The sequence below is a fragment of the Microcaecilia unicolor genome, chromosome 5, assembly GCF_901765095.1.
Source record: "Microcaecilia unicolor chromosome 5, aMicUni1.1, whole genome shotgun sequence".
Taxonomy (NCBI): Eukaryota; Metazoa; Chordata; class Amphibia; order Gymnophiona; family Siphonopidae; genus Microcaecilia; species Microcaecilia unicolor.
Window position 1 is genome coordinate 108,673,107 of NC_044035.1, and position 22,134 is coordinate 108,695,240.

The 22,134-nt window shown below is 43.3% G+C and overlaps 1 protein-coding gene across 1 annotated transcript in view; it reads left to right on the forward strand.

Annotated features, from left to right (window-relative positions):
• Positions 1-14,379: 14,379 nt before the first annotated feature.
• The window catches only part of C5H10orf71 (chromosome 5 C10orf71 homolog), a 61,995-nt gene continuing 54,240 nt past the window's right edge, over positions 14,380-22,134 (forward strand). The window contains 2 exon segments of the mRNA XM_030203173.1: positions 14,380-14,564; positions 14,678-14,758. The gene's annotated coding sequence lies outside the window, so the exon portion shown is untranslated.

Here is a 22,134-nt window from a genome sequence, read left to right on the forward strand (position 1 = left end):
ATAAAGCAATAATTAAGAACTAATGGTTGCAACCTCTGGTTCAGACCCCAGCCTGCATTTAGGGAGGGCACACAACATTCAATTCCACTCTAGCATCTAGAAATTGTTTTAACTGTTTTGGGTCTACAAATTGAAACTGTTTACCCTCAAGCATTACATTACAATAACAAGGAAAACGTAATATAAAAGTTGCTCCCAGTGCCACCACCCTAGGGCGGAGTTCCAAAAAGGCCCTCCATCTCATCTGTGTAGGCCTTGAGAGATCAGGAAAAATACGAATTTTTGAGCCCAAAAACAGATTTTCTAAGTGTCTCAAGGAAAGCCTTAATACGGCATTCCTGTCAGGCTCCAGCACAAAAGTAACAAGCAAAGTCAACCTTTGAGTAATTATCTCCAATGAACTTTCAAGGAAAGAAGTAAGATCCATTCCTTCCCCTGCTATCGGGGGATTTTCTTCCACCACTCCACCACTCCTGATGTAATAAGCCCAAGTAAGGGGAGGCAGTGAGTCCTTATCCATTCCAAGAATATCAATCATATATTTTTTAACCATGTCCAAAGGGGAAATTAAAGGCGATTTGGGAAAATTAAGAAACCTGAGGTTTAATCTTCTAGTCTGGTTTTCTAGGTACTCCAATCTTTTATGTAGGAAATTATTATCCTTAACCAAAGCCGTTTCTACAGATCGCATTTCTTGAATTTTAATATTCACAGTCTCCAAATCTAAGGTTTGCTGTGCAGTCTTTTGCGCCTGAAGCAGGGCAGCCTCAGAAAGAGTCTTTATGTCAGAAGTATTCATTTTTAAAGGAGTTTGCATAGAAGTGTGAATGCTGTAAACAATATCCCATAGTGACTCTAATGTCACAGTTGCTGGTCTATTCACACCACTAATGGCTGGAGAAGGGTGAGGTTGATCTTCAACACAAGCAAGTTTAGAAACTATATCCTGAGGCAATACCTTTGAAGCTGATTGTAGCAATAATTCTCGGCGTTGAGATTCAGCCTCCGTTACTGCAGACACTCCCTCAAACAGGTCGGGCTGAGCCCCTTTGACTTCCTTCCCTGTCAGAGCTGCCAGCAACTCCCCTCCAGGCTGGGGTGGGGCTCAGGGAAGCCCTGTTTCCATTCTCAATCGACTCCGAAGTGCCGAGAGTTGCAGAGGGGGTCGAAAAGCCCTGAGGACCTGGTTGCTGTCTGAAAAATTGCAAAGTTGTCTGCCTCGTGGCTGAAGAAGTCACAGGAGCTGAGGGATGTTCCTTCACTTTTCCCCTCCGTTTCCCCATGCTTAATGAGGCAACAGAGGTGCTGTAGAGGACCTACAAACAGAGCAACTTCCAGGAACTAACACAGGTGTGTCCATTCACAACGCCATCTTGGAATCTCTCCAAATATTCTTTTGTCTAGAACTAGGTTCTTCTCAGGCAAGTCATAAGGAAGTGTAAAATCTAGATGAGAAAGCTCCATGGAGAACAGAAAAATTATGGGGCCCTTTTATCACTCGGAGGTAGGCTACCGCCGGGTTTGCACACGGCAAATTGACCCGTCAGGTCGCCCAGGAGCCTGGCAATAGTTCTGGGTCTGTCATGTGCCATTTCTGTGCTAGAAAATATTTTCTAGTGCTAGTGGGCGGGGAATGGGTATGCCCGGGCTGCCTGATCACTGCCGAGTTACTGCTGAAGACTTCACCACTTCCTAAATAGGAGGTGGTAAGGTTTCCAGCAGCCATGCGACAAATTTTAATTACCACATGGCCATTTACTGCCCCCTTTAAAGAAAAAAACACTTTTACATAAGCCAGTAAAGGTGGCCTTGGTGCACAATCACCTCATGCGCCGATGCTACCACAGGCCATATTTTACTGCCATTTGGTAAAAGTGTTTCTTAAAAAGCATTCTTTACCTCCAGCAGTTATCTATGAGAGAGAAAACACACTTGCTATTCTATATCTCTGACTTCTTCCCAAATAATTTCTTGAGAGTACTGTGGGCCAGCAGTATAGGATGAGTGCATGCTCATGTGGGAAGGAGAGTATTGGGCTCATTTTCGAAAGAGAAGGATGCACATCTTTCAACATAAATCGGAAGATGAGCATCCTTCTCACAGGGTTGTTGTTATGACTGGAGGAATGTGAGCCCTTGTGCCCCGACTGAGCAGGCTAGGATTAAGTGACACCACACTCGGTCAGGCAGCCAAACAACCCCTAGCTTCACCTGGGGAGTGACCGCCGTTCCCTGGGAGTTGAGTCCCCAGGTTCGGGCAGCCACCAGGACTTCTGGAACCGGCGGGGTTACACGATCACTGACCAGACAGGCAGGCAAACAGACACAGTCCAAAAGCCAGGTAAATCCGTAGAGCAAAGAGTAGTCAAAAACAGTCCAAGGTCAAGGCAGGCAGCAAAACAAGCGAGGTCCGGGAAACAAGCTGAGGTCTGGAACACTGGAACTGAAGATAAGGAGCACTGGCGTGGACCTCAAACACAATTGAGGCCGAAGCAACGAAGGACTGGAGGCAGGGCTTTAAATAGTGTTGAAATCACTCTCAAACATGTGCAGCTGATTCAAGATGGCTGTCCCCATCAGCAGAGATGCCTACGTCCAAATATGGGCTTCCTTCCTGACCTCGTTACTCCAAGATGGCTTCCCAGGGCCTGATCTATCCAAGATGGCTGCAGCCATTGATCCAACCCAGATGACGGCTGCCGGAAATAGAAACAGACCCTCCTGCCTTCCTGAAGCTAACCAGCACTAAGATGGCCGGCTATCTTTGCCAGACCACGACTCGCCGGCGAATCGGCCACGCAGGCCTGGCACCAGGTGAGGAACGTAACAGTTGTCCAAGGACGTCCCCAACTGCGCTCCGTCGCAGGGACGGCCAAAGTTCAAGGGGGCGTATCTACGGCATAGCAAAGGCGGGACTTGGGCGTGCCTAACACTAGAATGTCCTCGACCCATAATTGAAAGAAATAAGGATGTCCCTGACGAAAACTTGGACAACTTAACTGATCGTGTTTTTCTTATGACCAAGGCACAAAAAGGTTCCCGAAATGGCCAGATGACCACCGGAGAGAATCGGGGATCACCTCCCCTTACTCCCCCAGTGGTAACTAATCCCCTCCCACCCTCAAAAAACATCTTTCAAAATATTGATTGCCAGCTTTTATTCCAGCCTCAGATGTCATACTCGGGTCCATCACAACAGTGGCGTACCAAGGGGGGGGGGGGTGGTGGGGGCGGTCTGCCCCGGGTGCACGCCGCTGGGGGGGTGCCGCGGCGCGCGCCTGCTCCGAGTTCGCTAAACTTCTTTGCTCATTCGCTGCAGCTCCCTCTGCCCCAGAACAGGCATCCTGTTCCGGGGTAGAGGAAGCTGTAGCGAACAAGCAAAGAAGTTTAGCGAACTCGGAGCAGGCACGCGCCACGGCACCCCCCCCCCCAGCGGCGTGCACCCGGGGGGGTGTCATTTCGCCAGAGGGGGGAAAGGTGTAATTTAGGGGGGGCGCGCTGCACCCGGGGGGAGGGCGCATTGGCGCTCCGCCCCGGGTGCCATCCAGGCAATGAACGCCACTGCATCACAGCAGTATGAAGGTACCTGGAGCAGTTTTAGTGGTTGCGCAGGCGGATCCAGGCCCATCCCCCTACCTGTTACATTTGTGAAGGAAACAGAGAGCCCTCCAAAACCCACCAGAAACCCACTGTACTCACATCTAGGTGCCCCCCTTCACCCATATGGGCTATGGCAATGGTGTACAGTTGTGGGTAGTGGGGGTTGGGGGGCTCAGCACACAAGGTAAGGGAGCTATGTACCTGGGAACATTTTATGAAGTCCACTGCAGTGCCCCCTAGGGTGCCCGGTTGGTGTCCTGGCATGTGAGGGTGACCAGTGCACTACAAATGCTGGCTCCTCTCATGACCAAATGGCTTGCATTTGATCGTTTCTGAGATGGACGTCCTTGATTTCCATTATTGCCGAAAATCAGAAACGACCAAGTCTAGGGACGACCATCTCTAAGGATGACCAAATTTCAGGATTTGGGCATCCCTGACCGTATTATCGAAATGAAAGATGGACGTCCATCTTGTTTCGAAAATACAAATTTCCCCGCCCCTAGATGGGGATGCTTTGCAAGGACGTCCTCATCAAAACTTGGATGTCCCTTTCGATTATGCCCCTCCACGTGTGAAAGATTTTTTGGGAGTATGTGAGGAATGGTTTTGGGGGGGTGGAGTTTGGAATAATTTTGTGATTACTAGAATGTGTGTGTTTTGGGAAGATGATATGGAAGATAGGTATGTGTAGTGTGTACAATATTGAGCACGTAGGAAGTTGGAGATTGGTAGGAGAAATGTGGATATATTGGGGCATTTGCAAAGGATGTGAATAAGGGTGCATTTGTGTATTTCTGTGTATGAGTATTTTAGAAGTGTTATATATGGAGGATGCATTGGTAAATGAGTGTTGTGTGATAGGGGACTTGAAGCGTGTGTGTGTGGGTATTTTGGGAAGGCAGATTGATATGATGGTTAATGCACGTGGGGAGGTGTTTGTATATCTGATATTTACATGTTGTATATATGTGCATGCAAAGGGGTATGTGGTGGCTTATGTTTTGGAGGAATTGTATGTAAGGAAAATGGAACTGGTTGGGAAGAGTGGTAAGCAGAGGGAAGGAACAGAAGATGGATGGGACTGGGAGAGGTGGGACACAACAGAGGGAAGGAGCAGGAGATGGATGACACTGGGAGGGGTGGTGAGCAGAGGGAAGGAGCAGAAGATGGATGGGACTGGGAGGGGTGGTGAACAGAGGGAAGGAGCAGGAGATGGATGAGACTGGGAGGGGTGGTGAGCAGAAGGAAGGAGCAGAAGATGGATGGGACTGGGAGGGTTGATGAGCAGAGGGAAGGAGCAGGAGATGGATGGGACTGGGAGGGGTGGTGAGCAGAGGGAAGGAGCAGGAGATGGATGGGACTGGGAGACATGGGGCACAGCAGAGGGATGGAGCAGGAGATGGATGGGACTGGGGGGTGGGAGAGGGGAAGAATCAGGATGTGAAATGAGGGATATGAGAAAAAGGGCAAGAAAAAGGGATGATGTGGGAAAAGGTTGAGACATAATGTAAATGACCTGGAAGAAATAATGTGAATGACCTGGAAGACTGGAGAGAGAATAAGAGACATTGAAAAGGGATTGGGGTACTGTTGAGGGGTATAGGAGAAGGGGATAAGTCTCTGAAGGGGGTTGAGTTAGGGTAGAGAGGGGTTAAAAAGATGGTGAAAGATAAGTTGATGGGCATGGGGTATAAGGTAATAGGCAGACGAGTGGTCTTGGAGGCAAGGGAAGGAAGGAGAGACATGGATGGAGCTGGGACTGAAAGGGTGATGAGATGCAGTGGAGAGTGGATGAGGACAAAGGGTTTGAGTACAGAGTATGGGAATGGGGGACTAATGAAGTGGGTGAAAGATGGGGGGGCGGAATTTAGGAGACTGGATAAGGGAGAGACAGAGGGGGGAATGGGAGTGCTGGAGAGGGAATGAGAGGGAGATGGTCAAACCCAGTAGGTAGATGGATACTAAGGACAAAAGAGTGAGAGAAAAGTGTGTGTGTGTGGGGGGGGGGGGGGGGGGGGATGTAAAATGAAAGATCAGTGCCAGACAGATGCAGAGAAGGTCAGGAAGAAGACAAGAGAAGAGTGAAGAAATGGAAAAGTCAACCTGGGAAAGAATTTAGGAGAAGACTGATACAATGTAGCATCACTTGGAGAAAAGTGTGGCATAAACCAGCTACTCTGTGTTTAGCAACCAAACATCTGATGTATATAGCAATCTTTAATTGTGTGTTGAGCTGTTATGCTACTTCATTCAAATGGGATAATTTCAAGGATACGTTATTACCACATTTATTTAGGGGCCCTTTTACTAAAGCTTAGTGCATGCTAACAGACATTAGTATGCCCTAACCCCCAAGATGCCACAATTTGCACACGCAAATTTGGGTGTGTGCCCAATTTGCATGCACAATTTAATTAAATAAGCTAATTAGTGTCAATAATTGGCTTTTTAACAAGCAATTATTGGCACTGATTAGATTTTATTGAACTTTATGCATGAGTAAAAAAAAGGGGGTATGGAAATGGGAAGGTCATGGGTGGATCAGGGGCATTCCTAGCATTTATGCACATTGTTATAGAATAAAGGGGAATATTCATTTATTTTATTTAGATTTGCTCACACCTTTTTCAGTAGTAGCTCCTTGGAACGAACTTGGTTTTTTACCTGGAATATATCTTCCTAATGAGATATTGCACTCTCCAGTCACCCAGATCTGAGCTACTTCTACCTGTTCAACTATTTTCTCACCTCTGCAATAAAGCTGCCTCTCTTCAGATTTCTACCTCCAACCACGGATACAGCTCTCAGAATTACGGCGTCTCTGTGCCCTGGGGCAACACTTCTGAACATCTGACTGTGAGTAAGTTAACTGTGTTCATTCAATAAAGGAAACTTCAGAAAATAAAGAGACTTCAGGTGTGTGCTGGCGTGATATTGAGACTTTACAGTTAACAAGTCTTAAGAGGCTATCAGGCTTATTTTCGAAAGAGAAGGGCGCCCATCTTTCGACACAAATCGAGAGATGGGCGTCCTTCTTTCAGGGTCGCCCAAATCGGCATAATTGAAAGCCGATTTTGGGCGTCCCCAACTGCTTTCAGTTACGGGAATGACCAAAGTTCCCGGGGGCGTGTCAGAGGTGTAGCGAAGGCGGGACTGGAGCGTGCCTAACAGATGGGCGTCCACAAGTGATAATGGAAAAAAGAAGGGCGTCCCTGACGAGCACTTGGCCGACTTTACTTGGTCCTTTTTTTTACGACTAAGCCACAAAAATGTGCCCTAAATGATCAGATGACCACAGGAGAGAATCGGGGATGACCTCCCTTGACTCCCCCAGTGGTCACTAACCACCTCCCACTCTGAAAAAAACAACTTTAAAAACTTTTGTTTTGTTTTTTTAGAGTATGGGTGAAGGACCTCCTTCACTATGCCTCTGTCCCTGCGACCACAGTTGAGCAGGTCCTTCGCTATTTATTTATTTAGATTTTGCTCACACCTTTTTCAGTAGTAGCTCAAGGTGAGATACATTCAGTTACACTGGATATTTCTATGCCTCCGTCCCTGCAACGGCAGTTGAGGACATCCTTCCGTCCAAAATGTGGATGTTTGTGAGAAGGATGTCCATGCCTGGATGTTTCTGTGAGAAGGATGTCCATGCCTGCTATGCCTCTGACACCCCTTTTATTTTGGATCACAAGCAGCAGCAGTGAGATTTGAACTGGCCACCTCTGGATTGCATGACCAGTACTCTAACCACTAGGCCACTCTTCTACTCCACTCCACTCCCGTGAAATTTGGCCATTCCTGTGAGGGGGGGGGGGCAGTATGCAGGTCCCTGGGGGGGGAGGTATGTGTGTGTCAGCGGAGGCATAACGAGGGCATGGACATCCTTCTTTCAAACATTTTGGACATCCTCAACTGCCCCCCCCCCCCACAGGGATGGCCAAATTTGAAAGGAGTGGAGGAGTGGCCTAGTGGTTAGAGCACTGGTCTTGCAATCCAGAGGTGACTAGTTCAAATCCCACTGTTGCTACTTGTGATCCAAAATCCAAATAAATAAAGGGGGTGTCATAAGCAGAGCAGGCATGAACATCCTTCTCACAGAAACATCCAGGCATGGATGTCCTTCTCCCAAACATCCACATTTTGGACGTCTTCAACTGCCATCGCAGGGACAGAGGCATATCAAAGGACATCCTCAACTGCCGTTGCAGGGACAGAGGCATAGAAATATCCAGTGTACCTGAATGTAATTCACCTTGAGCTACTACTGAAAAAGATGTGAGTAAAATCTAAATCCTATATAATAAAAAGCACCTCCAACATTCTGAAGCTGACTCCATGGCACTGTGGCAGTGTAGGGTTCTTAAGTCTGTAGTTCAGCATTTCATTGGCTCTCACTGTCCCCGCCCTCACCAATCAGACAGAATGGAACTTAGAGGAGGGAAGTGGAGTAGATTGAATCTCTAACAAACAATCATATACAGGGAGGTATGAACATCAGTGAAGGCAAGTGCACATAAGGGAAGACAAACATTTAATCACTTTGTCACTCACACACATACATCACACACATACACACACTCAATCACTCTGTGTATCTCTCTCTCTTACACTGTCTGTAAAACACACTGTCACTCTCAGTTTCTCACATGGGCAACTGTATGGTGCATTTTCACGAGTAAGGAGCTCTTCTGATGTGATTGTTAAACTGATTGAAGGGCCTGAACAAGGAAAACTTTTACCACATTGTAACACAGTTTACACAAAAAATATTGTATATAAAGAAATCTTACACATGTAAACAACAATTATATTCAGAATACAATCGTGGAAACATTAATGGCAGGAACTCATTACATTGCTAGCGCCCGTTTCATTGCGTTAAGAAACGGGCCTTTTTTTACTAGTAAATAAATAAATAGCGAAGGACATCCTCAACTGCCATCATGGAGGCATAGCAAAGGACATCCTTCACCCATACTCTTAAAAAAAAAAAAAAAAAAAAAAAGACAAGTTTTTAAAGTTGTTTTTTTCAGGGTGGGAGGTGGTTAGTGACCACTACATGCCTTTTTCCATTCAGTTAGTGCATCAGTTAGTCCACTGCAGTGCCCGGTTGGTGTCCTGGCATGTCAGGAGGACCAGTGCACTATGAATGCTGGCTCCTCCCACAACCAAATGACTTGGATTTGGTCGTTTTTGAGATGGGCGTTCTTGGTTTCCATTATCGCAGAAAACCGGGGATGACCATCTCTAAGGTCGACCTAAATGTTGAGATTTGGGCGTCCCTGACCGTATTATCGAAATGAAAGATGGACACCCATCTTGTTTCAATAATACGGGTTTCCCCGCCCCTTCATCGGGACGTCCTTAGAGATGGGCACCCTTAGAGATGGTCATCCCCATTTGATTATGCCCCTCCACGCACCTAATTTAGATGTGAACATTTGTACCATATTTCAGTTGGTGCAAATGGTCATGCCTAAAGTTAGGTATGATTCCCAGGCATAAGCATTATTCTATAAACCACATTTAACTTTAAGCATGGCTTATAGAATAGCACTTTATTCAGTGCCGATTTTTTTTGGTGCCATATATAGAATTCACCACTAAATGATGTGTATCCTATTTTATACCTACCAACCACGTGGCACCTAGCATATGCTAATGTCTGTTAGTGTGAGCTAAGCTTTAGTAAAATGGCTCCTTATTTTCTTGTCATTTCTCCTGATTTTTGTCAAAAAAATGAATTTGATGAACTGCTATCAAGTTTGTAATATATATCTAATTATACAAATGGGGCTAGATTCTATGCATCATGCCCAAACATTCAGCACAAAAAAGGTCTAGGCATATTCTATAAAGTATACCTAGATTTAGGCATACTTTATAGAATACACCTAAATTTCGGCACTATTTATATAATATGCCGAGCAGCTGTTCGCACGACTAAATTTAGTCACAAGCAGTTATGCCAAGTAAAATTTGGTGTAAAGGCTGACACCTAAATTAGATACAGACTCAGTGTATTCTATAACAACGCTCATAGATTTTAGAAATGCCCATGACCCGCCCAGTGACGATCCCAGGTCGGCTACCACCCAGGGCGGATCGCTGATGCGCACCCCTACCCCCTGGGTGCAGCACGACACCCCCCCCCCCCCCCCCCCCCGGTGCAATGAACCTCCCCCCGGCGCAACAACCCCCCCCCCCCCCCCCCCCGGGTGCATTTTTAGCTGCTGGGAGCAGCCGCGCGGCTCTCGGCTCCGCTGGCTCCCTGCTCCCTCTGCCCCGGAACAGGAAGTAAGCTGTTCTGGGGCAGAGGGAAAAGGGAACCAGCGGAGCCGACAGGCGCGCGGCTGCTCTTTGCACCCCCCGGCAGCGTGCACCCGGGGTGGACCGCCCCCACCGCCCCGCCCTTGGTAAGCCACTGGACCCGCCCATTCCATACCCATGGCCATGTCCCCTTTTCAGCTATGTGCATTAGATTTTATGTGCATCACTTTAAAGAATACACTTAAGGCCCTGTTTACTAAGCTGCGCTGTAGGCATGCAAACCTTTCAGCGCGCGCTAGCACTAGAGACACCCATAGGAATATAATAGATGTCTATCATTAGCATGTGCTAATTTTTTACGTGCACTAAAAAGTTAGTGTGCCTACAGTGCGGCTTAGTAAACAGGGCCCTTAGGCAGTTGTGTGCCTAAATTCCAATTAATGCCGGTTAGTATCAATAATTGCTTGTTAATTGGCAATTATTGGCACTGACTGGCTTGTTAGCTAATTAAGTTGCACACACAAATCCAGAATATGACTGGCTTATATAGAATCTGGGAGATGATACATTATTTTGACATTTAATACAAATGCTATAAGGAAAACTGAATTAGGAAAATGAGAAAAGAAACAGTTGTGTATATGCATTTTGCATATGGAGTATTTTTTATAGTGCTACTAGATGTATGCAGTGCTATACACATTATATGCAGGTACTTTATTTGTCCCTAGAGGGCTCACAATTTAAGATTTGGTACCTGGGACAATGGAGGGTTAGGTGACTTACCCATGGTCACAGGGAGCTGCAGTGGGAATTGAATGCAGTTCTCTGGTGTCAAAGTCCACTGCACTAACCACTGGGCCACTCCTCCACTCTGCCACTCCACTGCCTATATAAAATATCTTCTTTTTTTTTTTAACTTCTACCCTTCACCCAGGTTCCATCATGCACGGCCTTCAAGATTTTATTAGATTTTTCAGTCAATTTTCAGCAGCAGGATAACTGTATTTTCAGCGATCTTACCTGTCCAAGTCAGATCACTGAAAATACACGAATAAAGTGAAATGGGTTAATTATACATTTAATTTTATACTGCCTTTTATGTAGTCGGAGATGGATGGCTACAGCAGTTCAGTCATCATTCAATGGATAACTTTTCTGGCCCTGTCTAGTAAAACTTTAAAAAAGCTGTTTATGCAGTTGTCACCTGCTACTGACAGCATAAGTGGTTTAAAATAGTGGCCAGCTCCTGTTTTCTGGGAATAACATTTCTTCAGTAGGCCAGTGTAAACTAGAGAGAAAGTTTTACTTTCTGTATGGTGCCAGCTACTACACCAGCAGCACTAAATCCCTAAACAGCCCAAGGAGGCACTTAAACCAGAAATAATTTCTCAGAGCTTTAAACATTGTAAGGTGCTGCTTTGTACTCTGCTGTGAGGCAAAGAATATGTGATATCTGCCAGTGGAAACATCTGCACTTCTAAGCAGGAGACTGCTACCTTCCAACAAATGTTTTCCATTTAGTGAAACAAGAAACAAAGGAAGGTCTGAGGCTTCACACCACTCCCTGAAAACCACATAAAACCATTTAATAGAACGGTAATGTGGTAGAGTACTTGTGCTTTTGCCTGGAAAATTAAAACACCCAAAAAGATTTGTACACATGTAAGAAAAGATTTGGAACTAAGATATAAGGTGTAGGGTAAATGAAGCATAGGATTTTAAGTAAGGTATCCCTTATAAAAACAAATTTAAAAAAAAGCTATGCAGAACTGGTAATACTTTCATCAAAATACAATATTATGAGAAAAACCTACTATGAGAAGGTGCCATCGTATCTTGCTGAACTGATGTTACTTTTATGTACTTAGATGATCATTTTGATTTGATAGTTCCTATGGTGTCACAAGGTTGCTGGGAATCCACTCCTGCAAGTGCATTCGTTTACTTAGCTCCAGCCTAATGGAATGATCTTCCCAGCATGCTCGGTGCTGAATGTTCTCTGAAGAAGATTAAAGCTTACTATTTTATTGATGCCTTCGGACCACAGATCTATGAGGAATAAACTGTTCTTCCTTGAAGGTACCTGTAGATATATATATACAGAAACAGGCTATCATGCAACCACATTAATCTTTGAATTCTATTGGGTACCGATATTTGGGTGCCAAGCCAAGATGTGCACCCAATTAAATTGTCTGAGCCAATTAGTGCCAATAATTGGGCAAGCATTTTGTTACATGCTATTCTATAACAATGTGCACCCAAATCCTATAGCGTGCAACCAAAAAAGGGGCAGGGTCATGGTAGATGGGTGGGTTGTGTGCCCAAATTAGTTGCCAAATTGGCATTCAACGCTATTCTACAATGGGCAAATAGTCAATGCACACTAACTTGCATGCACAAATTTAGTCACCAACCCCAGAATTCTATATATGGCACCTTAATTTCTGCACAGAAATCAAAAAGTGTGTACTATAACAATGTGAATAACTTAACTGGTTAACTAGATAATCAGTGCTATCAATTGGATGTTAACAAGCAATTATCAGCACTAATTGGCATTAATTAAAATTTACAGGCACAACTCACTAAGCATATTCTGTAAAGTGGTGCACTTAAATTCTAAGTCACGTGGAGGGGCATAATCGAATGGGGGCGCCCATCTATAAGGGCGGCACCATGAAAGGGCGGGACAACTGGCATTATCGAAACAAGATGGTTGGCCATCTTTCGTTTCGATAATACGGTCAGGGACGGCCAAATCTCAACATTTAGGTCGACCTTAGAGATGGTCGGCCTCGGTTTTCGCCTATAATGTAAACCGAGGGCGGCCATCTCAGAAACGACCAAATCCAAGCCATTTGGTCGTGGGAGGAGCCAGCATTAGTAGTGCACTGGTCCCCCTGACATGCCAGGACACCAACCAGGCACCCTAGGGGGCACTGTAGTGGACTTCATAAATTGATCCCAGGTGCATAGCTCCCTTACCTTGGGTGCTGAGCCCTCCAACCCCCCCCCCCCCCACCCCCCACTAGCCACAACTGTACAACACTACCATAGCTCTTAAAGGGTGAAGGGGGCACCTAGATGTGGGTACAGTGGGTTTCAGGTGGGTTTTGGAGGGCTCCCATTTACCACCACAAGTGTAACAGGTAGGGGGGATGGGCCTGGGTCTGCCTGCCTGAACTGCACTGCAGTACCCACTAAAAACTGCTCCAGGGACCTGCATACTGCTGTGATGGAGCTGGGTATGACATTTGAGGCTGGTATAGAGGCTGGAAAAATGTTTTATTATTAGTTTTTGTGGGTGGGAGGGGGTTGGTGACCACTGGGGGAGTAAGGGGAGGTCATCCCCGATTCCCTCTGGTGGTCATCTGGTCAGTTCGGGCACATTTTTGAGGCTTGGTCGTGAACAAAAAGGGACCAAGTAAAGTCAGCCAAATGCTCTTCAGGGACGCCCTTCTTTTTCCATTATCGGCCAAGGATGGCCATCTGTTAACCACGCCCGCTACCAGACACAATTTTCCTGCTGACGTACTCCTATGATCAGAGCTAATAGTGTGCATGAATTTGCATGCTATTAGCATTGATCATAGGGTCGTTATTGGCCTACACTGTTTCCGTGCTAATTTTAGAGCACTGTTCAGAACAGTGCAGGGTTTTTGTTCTGCACCTGCCTCACCTTGCCTAATGGTGGAACTGCTCTTGAGAAACAGGCTGATGGGGTGTCCATCACTTTGTTTGGTCCTGGCTATCGAAAAACAGCAAAGATCTCTGCCTCTTGCTGTCCAATACCACATATTATCAACATTTAGGGTTAACTTTTAAGCTCTGCTTGGGGACAAAATTCGCAGGTATTTTTTAGCTAATGAGGTTACACCAAGTTTCAGGGAAAGCATGCGCCTTTGAAACTTACCTCTGTTACAGAGTACGAATGAACATTATCTGCTGTTTCTATGGGTAGATTTTCAAAGGAAAATAAACTGCAGAACTGAAAATGCAGCCTGTGCCTTTTATTTTCCAATCCTGCTCAAAACAATTTTCTGGGAGCGTCTCCCCTGAAATGCAGTATTGAAGAAAACCCATTTTCTGATGACCCTGCATTATTTAAACATGCACTGTATATTCCCTTCCTATTCACTCCTACCTGCTCACCTGGCACTGTCTAGCCCTCTACAATCTAGTCTGCATATCACTTGTTTAGATAGCGATGCTTGAGCGGTAGGATCCCGCCTTACTCTGACACATTGATGCAGTGCTTCTGACGAAATGTGCTATTTATGCAGTCAAGCCTCAGCAGGAGAATCATATGCTATTCATGTGCTGATCGGCAATTTCTATTTTCACTATTTTTAATTCTGACCAAAACAAATGTTTTCTTCACTACTGCCTGAGAAAAATGGCACGATTCCCTTAGGTTTTCAAACGTTAGCCTTAGCAGCCAAATCAAAGAAAATGACTGAAAGGCAAGCTCCCAGGCAAACCAAATATAAAAACAGCTGATGAGTCTGTTTGTTTCATCGGCCTGTTATCTGACACCGACTGGTTACTCCTTCATGCATGTTTTGCGTGTTCCCCATGGTGGACTCTTGTCTGATTTCTCTCCGTGTCCCGTATCTATTGAAGTGCTTTTTTAAAAAAATACCTTTGGATTCCTTGCTCCCTTCATTTTACCTGGTTTGGCAGGTCTGTGTGAGGAAGAGGTTTAGCTGCTTTTTCTTTTCAGCAGAATTATACTCGGTGGGTACGATGCACGGGAATAACAGAGTCTTTGTTTTGCTCTCTTGATCACACGGCAGGGAAGTGGGGACATGTTCCTGGTTTAAGTGAAGACAGCCTGGCACTGATGTTCTCCTGACGATAAATCTGGAATGCTGAAGGTAACATGACTAGATCAATTTTGAATTTCTAATACACACAAACTGGGAAGTGCACATGGTGCTGTGCTTTTTGTCATACATGGCTAAGGAAAGTAATTGTGACAAAAGGAAAGCCCTTTGAGGTTATACTGGTTTAAATTTTATGCTCTGTACTTGGTACATTGTAGTACATTTGAAATAGGTTCATTCAAACAGTTGTTCATTTATTTAAGTTTTTGAAAATATTACCTCATGTTTGCCTTATGCTGTAAATCTTGGCCTAAATCCAACTTTACATAATTTAAACCAGGTCTATGTTATAGTTTTAAGTGTTATAAACATCTAATACTCTTTAAGAATACTCTGGACTATTTCAGATTTAAGAAAACTTTGTGAAAATTTGGTTCTAACTCTGTATTACACTATATATCAGTATAAAGAATGTCACCTACACAAAAACATGATATACTAGCTTAATTTCATTATGTTAAAAACGAATTTACTTTACACGTATTCGTTGTAATATTGTGGGAAAATTCTAGGGATACAACACATTGTTGTGAAATGAACTCCTGGCTAAGTTATGCTGTCATACACAGCTCAGTTTTGTAGTCCCAGCTGCAAAATTCAGTATTGTGTTTTAGAAAAATAACACATTTTCCAAAGGGATTTGAGAATCCAGCCTGTTGATCTAGCTTACACATATCCAAAGTGGCTATAAATAAGCAGCCTGGCTTGAAAGAGAATATCAAGCAGGTCATTGAGCTGATGGAACTAGAGCCTGTCATGATGCAATAGTCTGGAACAAGAGGCTCTTAAATACCTGTTGCCATATAACTTATATAGCAATAAAAGAGCCACTTCTGTTAAGGTTTGCTTTAATAACTTCATTGATTTAATCTCAGTGAAATGTGCCAGACCAATGATCCTGGAACATGAAACAATACATGCACAGAATGGGTAGAACACAAGCTCTGATGCATGTTTTCCTATTCCATGAATAGAGCCAGGGCTTTTTTTTCAGGGGATACTGATTACTAATGTTCTCTCTAAGCGGAGCGCATAAGTAATTGCTCATACATTTTAGGAGCGTCGCTCACAGATTTTACATGGTTGCTCACAAAAATGTTGGGTTTTTTTTTGTGCTGTATACAGAAATGCATTACTATTACTGGTGCTCAAAATTTGTTGCTCTTTAAAACTTGTTGCTCACACGAAAAAAAAAAATTGCACACACTAGGCCACTCCTTAGAGGAAACATTGCTGATTACCGGCACCTTTTTCATTGTCTGCTAAAACTGACCCATAGCCCCCAAGTTTTAATGATGGATCCCAGGCTCTGCAATCTAATTATATCTTTGCATCAAGTCTGTGGCTAATTGCAGGGAACTTACTGTTGTGGGGCAGGTCTCTCAGTGATCACCTTACCTCCGAAAGATGGCCTTGCGTTTGAAGACCAGCACCCTTTTTGCTAGAAAAACCATACCATAACTAAATCATAATTTCAAGACCTTGCTTCAGTAGGTAAAAAAGCAGACTGATTTCCATATCCCATCAATTTTAGTGTCTCTTCTGCAGTCAACTGTCTAGAAAGGATGGACTAATTGATCATTATCTGCCATCATCTATTATGTTGTTATGAGGCCTACATAACAAAGAGACCCTTTAACTAAACTGTGTTAAGCGCTCGTTAGCACTTAACACAGAAAAAAAATGGCTTATTGCAAAACCTGTTAAAGCATTTTGTGGTAATTTGCCTCTCAGTGCATGCTAATCATGCGTTATTTATTTATTGGTAATTTCTTGGGGAGGAGGCATGGAAGCATGACCCAGCTAGTGCTTTCACATTAGCACACACTAAGGAAAATATTCTATAAATGGCACTGAAAACAAATAGCGCTTAGCGCTAGTCTAGAAACCGCACATAAATTTAGGCACAGTTTATAGAATAGCAGCTAACGCTGGGAACCGCAACTACATTTAGGTGTAACCATTTACATCAATGAAAACCTGGTGTAAATCCCCCCCTGTGTAAATTAAGCACGGATCCCGCTAATTCTATAACAATGTGCATACATTTTAGAAATGCCCCTGACCTGCCCTTGCCCCGCCCATGGCCATGCCCTCTTTCGGATCTGCACACAAAAATTGATGCATACCTTTTTATAGAATACGCCCAAAACGGTGCATGTGTAAATTCTAGTTTTTGCCCATTAGTGCCAATAATTGCTTGTTATTGCCCAATTATCAGCGTTGATTGGCTCATTAATCAATTAAACTGCATGCAGAAAATGGACAGGCTTCCAAATTTGCGCATGCAACTCCAAGTGCCGTATATAGAATCCAGGAGTAACTGGATAACGCAGCATTAATGTAGGAGCACATAGCGCCTTCAGAATAGGAGGTGATAAATGCTCCCTTGTTAATCTTAGTGAAAGGGCCCCAAATTGTGTCGTGTAGTGCATATTGTTTGATTAAATGAATTTTTGTTTGTTTGCACAGTTTGTCTACATGTGTACATGAGGCTGGCTGCAAAAATGTACAAAAAATCTACCTATGAAAAACTGTGCTAAAGAAATAAGAGTAGACCTTATCTTTTTGGACAAAATGACCAGTAATGATATTTTTAAATGCACATTTGCACCAAGAACATTGTATCAGTTAATTAACTATGATCAGTAAAAGGTATGGATGTTGACACTTTATGTAATGTTATGGCATGTGGGTGGTTTTATATGCAATTGCTATAAATTGTTATAGTATTACTTAATTACTTCTACATATAGTTTCTTTTCTTTCTTGATTAATACAAATGACCATGTGTTTTCCTTCAAAGCAGGTGATCAAAAATTGTAAACATAAATTAAATTGAATAAAATTTCACTCATGATAAACTAAGAGCAAATTTTTACTATTTGTCAGAACAGAAAACTTTGCAGAGCTTTCCACTCCAAAAACAGATGTACGTGTGCGCTATCATTTAAGAGCACACTGTAAGAACATAAGAACTGTCATACTGAGTCAGACCAAATGTTTAACTAGCCAAGTATTCTGTTTCTAATAGTAGCCAAGCCAGGCCACAAGTACCTGGCAAAATCCCAAGAAGTAGCAAGATTTCATGTTACAGCTCAGGGACAAGTAGTAACTTTTCCTGGGTCTACCTCAATAAGAATTTATGGACTTCCAGGATTTTGTCCAAATCAGCTACATCAACTGCTTTAACCACATCGACTAGCAATAAGTTCCAGAACTTAACTACGTGTTAAATGAAAAAAAAATATTTTCTTCTATTTGTTTTAAATGTATTATTTTGTAATTTCATGGAGTGTCTTGTATTCTTTGTACTTTTTGATAAAGTACACAATTTGCATTCCCTATTCTACTCCATTCAGGATTTTATAGACTTCCATCATATCTCTCTTCGGTGGTCTCTTCTCCAAGCCTGTTTAGCCTTTCCTCATATGAGACTCATTCCATCCCTTTAATCATTCTGGTCACCCTTCTCTGTACACAAATGCCATGCACTCTTCTAGGGTTTAGAGTGCAAATCCCTGTTTTTAAAATTTTCTCCATTTTAATACATCAACTTCCATGTACGTTACTTTGCATTTAGAATGACAACTATTATATATTGACCTTTATTTTAGAAGCATTGCCACTTGGAGAGGCCCAGGTGTTTAAATGCCACTTCACAACAGGGGTCATTCACATGTGGAGATGCTTTCTAGGTATTGATGTCAAGGGGGCATGGGTAGGGCGTGGAGAGTGAGTGTCCTGGGCAGGCCTACAATACAGATGTGCATTATCCATTTCACATAGGGAATTCACATCTCTACTGAAAAACTGAAAATGGATAGGTATTGGTATTTACACCTTTCCTGTTCTAAGGGAGGGGAGTCAGATGTATATACCAGTGCTCGGCACCCCCCCCCCCCCCCCCGATATTCACCCTCCCTATAGAACATCCTCATATCCAACCACCCTGGCCCACATGAGGCACCCCCCCCCCCCATAGCATCTCCCCCATGGCACCAATTCCCCTCTCCCCCACTAGAAGACCTTCCTTGAGAAGGGCTGGTCTATTTCTTCTAAAGACTAGATGTCAGACCTAAGAAGAAAGGCAACCCATTAGATTTTATTTATTTTTGTTACATTTGTACCCCAAGCTTTCCCACTTATGGCAGGCTCAATGTGGCAGGCAATGGAGGGTTAAGTGACTTGCCCAGAGTCACAAGGAGCTGCCTGTGCTGGGAATCGAACTCAGTTCCTCAGGACCAAAGTCCATCACCCTAACCACTAGACCACTCCTCCACAGTGGCACCTCACATTGTGTGTCTCCATTGTTTAGATAAACATTATAAAATACTTATTAATTGTGAAATTTCCCAGTTGTTGCTATATACTTCAGTATAACTATTTGTGGTAAAAATGAATAAGATGATAGCTACTTATCTTGGCAACTATTTCTTCCTGGCTACAAATGGTGTACACAACAGTTCCCTAGATCTGAGTCTAGAAGATAATTCAGCAAACAAACAATGCATCCATCAATGCTTTTATGAACTACCTACGCAGTAGAAAGATACTAGACACAAGCAAAGAAAATAATAGCTTGTACAAAGAAATAATATATAAATATATATATATAAATGCTCTCAAACTAATGAGTATTTACTGGAAGTATGAACAATGTTAATAAACTAAAGGCCGCTAACTGATTTAAAGCACACTAAATGCTAAGAAGTCCATTTTATTCCTATGAGCTTCTTAGCATTTAGTGCTCACTAATCATTAGCGTGAGCTAAATCCATTAGTGCACGTTAGTAATAGGGCCCCTATGTTTGGAAGGTTAGTGTAATGGGATGTCAAATCTTAGCGTGTGCACAAATTATTCTGTATCATGCATGTGCTTTTAGATAGATAGATAGATAGATAGATAGATAGATAGATAGATAGATATGTGATATGGAGCAGCACATATAATAATACCTTCAGGATACACAGTGTTAATCAGCCCAACGTGAATGGGCTAATTAGTGAGTCCCCCCTTCCCCCAATTACAGTAGCAGGTCCTGTGCCTCCCTTCTAACATCCTACCAATGACTATAGCAGATCCCTTGGACTTCTTCCACTCTGTATGGTTCCTTAGGTCCAACCAATGGATCCTGAGTCCCCTGCACAATGACCTTCTCCCCACCTCCGAATATGAACATTTTACAAAGACGTCCAAATTTCAACTTAGACGTTTCTTTCGAAAATGCCCTTCAAGGTCTAGCTACTTAATGTTACATTTCCCTATGGAACAAACTTTGAGCAGCAAGTAAGTCATGAAAAACTTTGCTCCATTTGCAAGATTCAAAGGATGGAGATAAGTTAATAAGCTCATTAAGCCACTATTTGAATAATTTACATGCATGACTGTTCTCAATCTTAGCATGACAGATTAGTCAATTTAAAGTGTTTTCACATGCACTAAATCATGAGTGATTAGTACATTCATTAATGCACACACTGACATGAATTAGCACAGATCCTAATAATAGTGTTAATTAGTGACTCAGTATGTAAAAGCCACTACCAGTTCTCGTAAACGATATTATACAGTGAGTTGTGCACAAATGTAGGCAAGCAGCTCCCTATGATCTTGGGCAAGTCACTTAACCCTCCATTACCTCAGTTACAAACTCAGGGTTTCTTTTACCAAGCTGCAGTAAAAAGGGCCCTGCGCTAGCAGCGGGGGCCCCATTTTGCTGCACACTGTGGCCCTTTATACTGTGTGGCTATGCAGTGAGGGGCACTTAACACCACCCATTGAGGGTGGTGACTGGGTAGGGTGCTGCACTGCCCGATTACTGCCGGTTTAGCGTCGTGCTGGAAAATATCTAACCATTTTCCATAGAATGGCAAATGGCATGCACCAGGGCTGGAACTTCTGCTGGCACCCTCGTTCGGCCGGCAGTAGTTGCAGATTAGTGTGTGATAAGCCCGCGTTGGGCTTACCGCTGTTCTGTAAAAGGGCCCTTCAGATTTTGAGCCCTCTAGGAACAGAAAAAAATACCTACTGTACTTGAATGTGCATTGCTTCAGTAGCCTTCAAGTTTGCAGATGGTACAGTCTGTTCTTGGTATTCACAATGGTTTTGTTTCCCCAAAATTTTGCGAACCACAGATTCACAAATACCAAAAATCCGTGCATATGGGAAAAAGAGTTTAGGTTCCATCTGTACCAATTTCTTATGAAATTGCGAATAAGGAATACATATCCCTGTGAGAAACACAAGGATTGGTTCATGCATGAGACAAAACATAACAAAAACCTGAGAAACATACAGTGTGTTGCAAAAAAAAAAAAATATTTGCAGTATTATAGTAATATCATCAAAACATTTTGGAGGCAATGATTAAAAACCGTTTATACCTCTTGGCAGCCCTTGGTGCAAAGTTCTTGGATGCTAAAAAAACACAAAAGCAAAAGTTAAAACAAAAAGAAGACCATTTTTAAAGGCGCATGGCTAGGAATACATGAACACAGTACCGTGAATGGCAAATTGCAAGGCTCTACATTAGGAGTCACCGACCAGAAAAGGGATCTAGGCGGCGGCGTTGAAAATCTCTGCTCAGTGTGCACTGGTGGCTAAGAAAGCAAATTGAATGTTAGGTATTATTAGGAAAGGAATGGAAAACAAAAATGAGGATGTTATAATGCCTTTGTATCGCTCCATGGTGCAACCAAATATTGTGTTCAAGTCTGGTCACCGCATCTCAAAAAAGATATAGTAGAATTAGAAAAGTTACAGAGAAGGGCGACGAAAATGATAAAGGGGATGGGATGTCTTCCCTATGAGGAAAGGCTAAAGCAGCTAGGGTTCTTCAGGTTGGAGAAAAGATGGCCAAGGGGAGATATGATAGAGGTCTGTAAAATAATGAGTGGAATGTAACAGGAAATGTGAATTGCTTGTTTACTCTTTCCAAAAATACTAGGACTAGGCGGCACATAATGAAGCTACAAAGTAGTAAATTTAAAATGAATCGGAGAAAGTATTTCTTCACACAACATGTAATTAAACTCTGGAGTTCGTTGCTAGAGAATGTAGTAAAAGCATTTAGCTTAGCAGGGTTTAAAAAAGGTTTGGATAGCTTCCTAAAGGAAAAGTCAATTATTAAAATGGACTTGGGGAAAATCCACTGCTTATTTCTAGGATATGCAAAACAAAAAAAGTAGAGGGTTCTCAGGGAGTACCACTAAAAATACTTCGTGTTAATAAGGTAGGAGTCTCATATAACCACCACGGCCGGTTTCACTTCACTCACTCGGTGAACCTCTGCCCGTGTTTTAATCGGGTGGATGTTGAGTCTGTGATTAAAATATACACGAGCAGAGGTTCACCGAGTGAGTGA